At 50.2% G+C, this 8554-nt stretch overlaps 1 protein-coding gene across 1 annotated transcript in view; it reads left to right on the forward strand.

Moving 5' to 3' along the window:
* Nucleotides 1-8554, forward strand: part of MTMR9 (myotubularin related protein 9) — a 151308-nt gene that overhangs the window by 90975 nt on the left and 51779 nt on the right. The gene's annotated exons all lie outside the window — the stretch shown is intronic.

An 8554-nucleotide genomic window follows, 5' to 3' on the forward strand; every position in this document is an offset into this window, starting at 1 on the left:
ACAGAAGATGCAGGTTTCCCCCTCCCGCAAGGGACTTACCTGTAAGAGACACCTTTACTCCTTTTCCTACACCGCCAGCATTACAAAACCCACCGGCATGGTGCACAGACGCTCGCTGGAAGCAAGCAGCAAGCTGGCATGGGCGAGCAAGAGCTGGTATGCATGCGAGCCTGCAAAAATGAGCCAGCAAAACTCCGGGGAAACCTCTCTGCAAGAAGCCAGGCAAGAGCTTACGCTCTCAGGATTCATGGCTTGTTCTGGAGGTGGGTAAATAACCCAGACTGCCACCCCCAAGCTGATGATTTCTACTTGCAAACAGCCCAGCGGACAAAAATCAGGCCGTGACTGCAAAAATCTTCTCATCGGCAACCCAGTAATTAAAAATCAGGGTGTTCCCCTTAGAAAAGACCCTACAATAACACACAGATATAGTTACCTATGACCTTAAGGGCACTCCTGTGAAGGAGCGTGCTTTTCCCTCTGGGACCCACAGAGGGGAACAGTAAGAGCTCATGCTCAGCCTGCTGTTTGCGAGCAACCCTACCAAAACAAGCCTGGCACGACTTGCACGCAAGGCTAGGTGTCCGCAAGTGCAGCCTGCAGAGGACAAACCAGTAGCATCAGGAGAATTTGCTACCTTTCCAAGCAAAAACAAGCCAGAGGGAATCCCCAAAAACCCCTCTCTGAATCCCCTCCTGCTGAGCCCACTCCAGACATGAAATCCATGTTGCCTCTTTTAAGAGCAGTCCTTGAATCCACCCATCTCCTGCACCTCCCAGACAGCTTCTCCCAGGAAAACCACCTCCTCTGCAATGTGTGAAAACCCTCCAGGTACCTGGACATGACGAACTGAATCTTTGTATCCCAGGAAGAGCGTCGGCACCATGCTGTTTGCCAGACACTCCTGACTTTCCCCCTGTCTCCTTAGCAATCACCCTGGGAGACCGGGATGAGCCTCCGAGGAATCCTGTGCTGGCAAGAGCCCCCCAAAGCCTGGCCAAGAAGCCCAACGTCCCTCTGGCTGGTGCCAGTAAGTGATGGCAAACAACCACGGCAGCGGGAGCACCGTCCCCTCTGCATCGCCTCGCCTGGAGGCTTCATGTTGACGACCCTGAGCGCAGACCTGGGGGAAGGCACGGAAAAAAGGATGACTTTGCAGCGTGGGTTGGGGCAGGGCATTTCTCGAGTACCCGCAGGAGGAGCTCAGACGCCTGGGGCGATGCGCTCCTCATCTCAAGACGCGAGCTGTCTTGCTGAAGCCGGTAACGCCGCTTCTGCTTAAAGATAAGCATGTGCTTGCAGCCTGGGCTGGCTGGAGCCCAGCGCCAGCACAAAGAGGGCTTTGTACGAGCGGGATGCACAAGGCGATGGGGCAGAGCTGCTCTCTGAGGAAACTGGAGGCCCGTAGACAAAATGGGTCTCCGGGGAGAAGCTAAAAGGGGACCTTTCTTTCTTTGCTTTTCGCAGAGACGGAGGAGAGCTGCACATCGTAATTAATGAGCTGCAGGTGATCAAACCCCTGCAGCCGCTGAGCGGTGAAAGGAAAACAAAGAGGCGCAGGGGGGAGCGGGGAGGCAGGAGTGAACACTCTCCGCAGGGCACTGCTGGGAAAGAAAGACAAGCTAAGCTCGGAGGGGTGAGCCACGATGGCATCTCTCAGATCTGCTGGGCTCGAACTCATCCAAAGCCTTATTTCCTACGGGCTGTGATGTGACAGCCAGGTTTGAGATAGACTCTGCCACCGGTTAGAGCAAGGGAAGAGGAAGGCAGTGTTTTATCAGGGGAAAAGCTTGCCTCTCTGCTCTCTACTGGACCTACGTCCTCGGGCAGGCTGGGCTGGATGTCTGGCCAAGCTGAGGAAACACAGGCTGGTCTGGTGCTTGAGGAGGGGGCATCTGCAAACCCCACTTGCCACATCAGCTGAAGCATTGGAGAGCTGAACCTTTGGCGAATGCAAGACCTTGAATTCAGGCTGTGTATCCACGTCTATGCTAGTAAGTAAAACAGGCCAGGAACTATCCTCTGGTCCCAAGAATCAAGTGGCATGATATAGATGATGTCATCCATATGATGACATCCATACCTATAGCTAAACATCCTTCCTCCCCCAGCAGGGCAGCTGTATCAGTCTGCTGCTGGAGACCAGCCCATGCCACCACCAGTTCCCAGGTTTGGTTTGGGAAAGCGCTGCTGGTACATGCCAGGGAGCACGGGGCTGGTTGTGGGGCTCACCCTTGGCTGGGTTTTCTTTGCTAGTTAGACACAATGTGTAGCTCCACTAGCAGCACAAGCTGGTGCTGAGAAGTTGAGGGCTCCTGTCCCCGTCCCCTCCTTCCTACCCCTCTCCTGTGCGTTGGCACACATATTTGTGCAGCCACGTGGGGAGCTGGAGTGATGAACCCATCCAAGTTTTAACTAATGTGGCTAAACCATGCAGAAAACCCAAGGCATAAAGTCAATCCTGCCCTGCCACGCTTGGGTCATCGAATGGGAGAGAAGGAAAAAAGGCTGGAGGGGAGTTAGCAGGCAGGCAGGTTGGCACCTGGAAGGGATCCAGGCCAATTCCAGCGAGGGCAGGGCTGGCCCTGTTTCTAACCCAGTTTTCTGGGAAAGAAAAACTTGCACCATCAGGGTCTGTGTGTGTACGTCTGTCTTTAACTACCACCCTTGCCTTCCCCTCGCTAATTTTCAAGCTCATTAGCTTGTCCTTGATCAATGCCTGTTCTCATCCCCATCAATGTGCTTGACCTGCTGCTCATAAATGTGGAGGAGTAGAGGGCAATTGTGGTCAGGGGTGGCAGCTTGGTCTCTTGTAGCTGTGAGATGACTGGGCTTGCATCTGGAGAGAGGCTCGAGAAGACAAGCTGTGGATTGAGGACTCTGGACCTCAGGACGGTTCAGCTTATTTGGGGAACTGGGAGGTTGCTATGAGAGGAGAAGGTGTCTGAGACAGCTGGCTGATTTTTTTAAAGAAAACTTATTCAGAGCTTGGGAACAAACCCTGTCTTTGCACATGAAAATCAGGAATTTCAGCACAAAGGCTGCTTGGCTAATTAAGACGCTTCTTAGTGAACTGAGCCGCTAAAAGGGAGCATACAAGAAATGGAAATAAGGAGACAAACTGAAAGAAGAGTGCAAATGCATTGCTTGGGTACTTAGGGATAAAAGCAGAAGGGCTAAAGACCAGCTGGAGAAAAGACTGCCCAGGGATGCTGAGAGTAACAAAAAGGGGGTTTGCAAGTATTTTAACAGCATACTTCAGGGAAAATGTAGGTTGATTGGTGGATAGGGGAATAGCCTAGTGATGGATGATTATGGAAAAGGTTGACAGCCTTTTTTGCTTCAGTTTTTATAAGTCAGACTTGCTCCAAGCCTCTGTACATAACAACAGCATTTGGGAAGCAGAAGAACAGCCAGCAGTGGGGGAAAAAAAACGTTAGGGACTATTTAGCGAAATTAAATGTATTTACACCCATGAAACTGGATGAGATTCATCCTAGTGCTCCGATAGAGCTCTCTGATGTGATTGTGAGGCTGCTGCCTGTCATCTACAAAAACCCATGGTGTCTGGCCTCTGTCCACCCATCAGGTGTCTCCAAGCGTTATACATATCTTAAGAAAGAGAAAAAGGAGGATGTGGAGAGCTATAGAGGTCAGCCTCAGCTTGGGCCCTGGAAAAGCATGTCCTCCAGGAATTCATTTCTGGGTATATGGAGAGCAAGAAGACAGGGAGCCAGGGACCCCAAGCTACAGGGCATGGTTTATGGAGCCTGGTGTACAAGCTGCTCTGCAGAAACAGGTATGAGACTTCAGGGAGGAAGAGAGCAGACAAAGGAATCTGCTTTTCTTCTTCAGTGGCAATGGCTTTAAATTGGGGCCGGGAAGAAGGCTTGCGTTTCAGGGGTATGAAGAAACCCCTTAGTACTAAAGTCCTGGTATTAAATCCTTTCCTTCTCTGCCAGAACCCTGAGACAGGGAAGAAACCACAACCGATGGGGCAAATTTCACCTTGCACTGTGATACATGACAAATCTTGAGGCTTGCATGCACCGAGATTAGTCCCTGCCCTTGCTCATCCCAGAGGAATAGCTGGACAACCATGAGGAAGACAAAGAGACCCTGCAGAAACCTGGGCTTGCCGTGGCTGGTTCAAGCTGAGCAAGCCCAGCTAGCTGGCTCCCAGTCTCTCTGTATATTTTACATTAAAGAGTCACTGGTGAAGGCACAGAAATGGAGAGAAATCCAGAGTTTCCACTCTGCTGGGGACTGCCCTGACCACTGAATCATCACTTTCCCCTTCTGGCCTGGTCACTGCCAAATAAGGCTCACCTCAGGGGATCCTTCCTCCCCCTGAATAAGAAAACAGAAAAAAAAAAAGATAGGAAAATGGTGAAAAACCCAAAGAAGGGCTGTTCCCAGCCAGTGTGGCTGCCTATATATAGCCAGCCCCTTGCTTGAAGCTTTCCCCTTTGCCCAGAGCAGGGGCTCAGCTTGGCTGTTGTGTGGCATCATGGTTGATCCCACCCAGGGCACAGAGTGGGAGATCTTTCACTTCCTTCTGGTGCAGGAGGGATTTCCAGGAACACCGGTACCATCCTTTGGAGAGGTGCAAGAGGCTGCCGCTCCTCCCCGTCGGGCCCCTGGAGCATCCTCCTTCTGCCGTCCTCTCCTCCTACATGACAAGAAACAGTCTGATAAGTAATTCTCTTTTTTTTTGCTGATTGCATCTTGTTACCAAGATGTCTAGGGAGCATCCTGGCATCCCTGGGACCACCACTCAGAGCAGACTGGCAGCTAACGAAGATAATTAAGATTTTATAGTCACCTTTCTTAACAAGCTGGCCAAGCTTTCCCATGGGGATCTGAGAGGACTGGGGTCCTCTGTGTTGGGTGGGCTTAGAAGAGACCTGAGCAAGGAAGAACAACTTCTTTAGGAGTTTGCTAGGTTTTGTGCTGTGGCTATATTTGTGGTAGCAAACCAAACAGCTGAGGAGCATTTCCAGGTGCTGGAGTTCAACTGTTCAGTGGTCGTCACAGTCCTTGGCATGGTTTAGGCATGGGACAACAATCCCCAGGCAAGGTTTGGGAGCTGGGCTGGGTCAGGGACCATTCCAAAGATGGAGTTCGTCTGTGGCTGCCCTGTTTTGTAGTTAATAATATGGACTCGGCCAGATTGGTCACTTGGGCTTAGGTCAGAGAATGGGTCCTGGTTGCTGGTGGAGATGTAGCTCTTGGTGTTCCCCTCCAAATGAGTGATCCTACCTCTGGGTGGGAGGTTTGTATGTCATGAATCAAGAAAACTTTGTCTCTACAGCCTTGGCTTAAAAGTGCAGTAGGGAACTGTCCCTTCACAAGACTTACGAGTCATTAATGATTGCTGCTTTATTAGAAAGGTTTATCGCATGCTGTCCTGACTGTGTTTCATCATGCAGATGTTGCATCTCTGTTGGGGAACTGAACAGCATCAGGGTCCCTCCTCTGTCCATGAGACCAACTGGTATGGCCCAGGCAGGTTCATATGGTTAAACCTTCATACCCCGAAGGAGGTGGCTGCCCCCAGATTGCCTACTGGGGATGGTCCCTGGCTTACACTAACTCCTGAGCCATACCTGCCAGCTGTTTGAGTCGGTTCTAGCTGGACTGGACCAACATCACGCTCGCTGACAATCGAGCAGGCAGAGCTAAGCCTTGGCAAGCCACCTGCCAAAGCCACCAAAGCTGTGGTTGGAATTGGCAGCATGGGAAGGGGAACAGGGCAGTCTAACAAGCTGCTGGGTTCACAGGATGAGCTTAATAGCATTAAGAACTCGATCCCTCTGATTTGGTTAAACGCCTTGCAACAGGCTTCCAATTTTAATTCACCTGCAGGAAAGGCTTTTATCTAAAAGCCCAGTCCCAGCAGCTGCCAGGATGGCAAAGGACATGCTGAGCATGCCAAGGCGGTCACATCTGAAAGGCCAGGCTGTATCTCAGACTGAGCAGCCATAGCTTGGGGCATCCCACGCCTCATTTTCCAACTTATAATCAAAGGATAATTGTTCTAACTACCTTTCTGGGGTGGTATGAAGGAGCTGACCTTTGCAGATCTCCGCAGAGCCCTGTTAACAGCGTTCCTGCTTCCCATTGAGTTGCCTCCTTAGCTACCCAGGCTGCAAGCTAAAGCGGTTGGAGGAAACTCTCTCTGCCTCCCCGAGCAAACCCCATCCTAAAGAAATCCCCTCGTAGCACATGGCATTTTTGGAGCAGCTCCTTCCTACCCCCATTGCTCCCTGGGAGGAGAGACAATGATCTAAGAATGCAAAGCTCTTGAAACCCCTCCAGAAAGCTGCAATTTATGAGCAGCCTGTTCCAACTGGCAGAGGGAAATTGTCAGTGGAACAAAAACATTGTGTAATAGCCCCCCTCCTCCTCCTCCCCCTCCGAGAGCAGGCGGGGGGGGGGGCCAAGACAGCCACCAGGGAGAGGGGGTGTCGGGGAAGGGGCAGCGGTGAAGCACTGGGCATCTTCCACCAACATCTCGGGGCTCGGGCATTGCAGACCTCTCGCGGTGGCTGACCCAGAGTGTTTTGCAGCACATAGAGATGCTGAAGGCAACGGTGACCAAGGGTGGTTTGGCTGCCCCAAGGATCGGACCACAGGGACTCTGCACCATCCGCCTTTTGCAAGGATGGGGCAAGGCCAGGTCTCGACTGCTCTGAGTGATGGGTGCATGGAGCAGGTGTCTTGGTCCTTCTTCATAAAATAGATTGAAAGGATGAGAGATGAAAGCCTGAAATCAAGAGTTTGCCCCAAATCTGGTCATCGCTTACCTTAAAATCCACATCCAACCATTGCGGCTTGGGGCCCAGCGTCACATGAATGAGTGCGGTCATCCGAGGCTCAGGGGTGTCCCCTGGTCGGAGAAGGGGGAGAGGTGCTGGTGTTCATAGAATCATAGAATCATTAAGGTTGGAAAAGACCTCTAAGATCATCGAGTCCAACCATCAACCCAACACCACCATGCCCACTACACCATGTCCCTAAGCGCCTCATCTACACGTCTTTTAAATACCTCCAGGGATGGTGACTCAACCACTTCCCTGGGAAGCCTGTTATTGAGCTTTCCAGATTTCCTGGGTCGCATGGAGACCGGTGAGGATTTCAGGAGCGGTTTGCACATCTTTCGGTGCCGCTCCTCCTTTGGGCTGCTGCATGACTCCTCTGGACACCAGCTGGGCTATAAGCAATGCCCAAGGGGTGATTTCTCCCCGAGATTTTGGGATGCCTCGCTCCTTTGTGCGTATCTCCTCAGACACGGCACTTGGTTGTAAAACGTGCAGCGAGGGAAGCGAGTCTGACTCCGGTTTCGGTGTGTAGCCTGCCACCTCCGCCTTGCAATACTTTTTCTTCTTCCCCCCTCCTTCTGTCTTCCTTGTTCTAAAATAGAACCCACTTAGCAGACAGCGTCAGTCTGTGAAAAAAAAAAACCCACAAGGTGCTGGGAATACTCCAGCTGGTTTTTTTTTCCATGTATACGTATAAAAGAGGTTAGACTGTGAAAACTGAAATACCGTGTAGCTGAGAAAATCTGAAAATTCAGTCTTTAAGTCCTTAAACATGTAATTCCCTGGCTCTTGTGGTGTAAGTGGGACCTACCCGGGCATTTCTGTGATGCTATCTCTATTGAATTTCGTTAAGGGTTATATGGAGGGAATTGTGGGAGACGTCAAAATACAAATCACTCACTGATTATATGATAGCACTTCCCAATGCCAAAAGAGTGAGGAATGAGGCACTCTCCTAGGAACAATGACCTTTTTCATCACTGCTGCATTGGGGCTGTGACAGACGAGCAAGGTCTTGTCCATTAATACGTCCCCAGACCATGCCAGGGAGCGTGGCCTGTTGACCGTAAGTTAAAATGTGTAAAATTGCTTTGTTCTTCCTCTTAATTGACCCAAAGGAAGTCAGAAATCAAGCTGGGCCAATTCATTTTTAATGGATTTCTTCATGCTGAAAAGTATATAGAGCTTTGGGTTGACTAAAACTTCAGGGATTGGGTCTAGCTAGATGAATGGCTGATACCCACTGAAAGAAAGAGAGTGGAAAAGTTTCATTAAGGCTATTTCAGGGAAAATATTTTGACTGTTCATTACAAAACAATGAAAATGAGGTGTTAATGGCTTCAGTTTTAAATTAAGATTTTTAGAACTGTTTTAAGTAAAAGCAAAATGTAACCAATTAAAATGCTAGACTGATTCCCCCCATCCAAAATTTGCATATACGTGACCTTTTTGGGGCAAGAAAAAATAATCTGAAATTTAGTCTTCTAGTTAGCCTGGAGAAATCTGTGGTCTTCCAGTCTGGCCATCTAAATCAAAAATGCAGTTAATTATTTACATGGACTAGTCTTAAACTTGCTCTTTAATTTCAGCGTGGAACATGTCTCACTGCTGGGTGGCTGTAGACAACTCTTGAATCAATGTCCAGTAGATCCCAGCTTCAAATAGATAGAGCAGCAGCCACCACCGTGATGCCACCGGTGCTCCAGATGGAGATACCATGGCCTTGATTC

The sequence above is a fragment of the Calonectris borealis genome, chromosome 3 (genome assembly GCF_964195595.1).
Source record: "Calonectris borealis chromosome 3, bCalBor7.hap1.2, whole genome shotgun sequence".
NCBI lineage: Eukaryota > Metazoa > Chordata > Aves > Procellariiformes > Procellariidae > Calonectris > Calonectris borealis.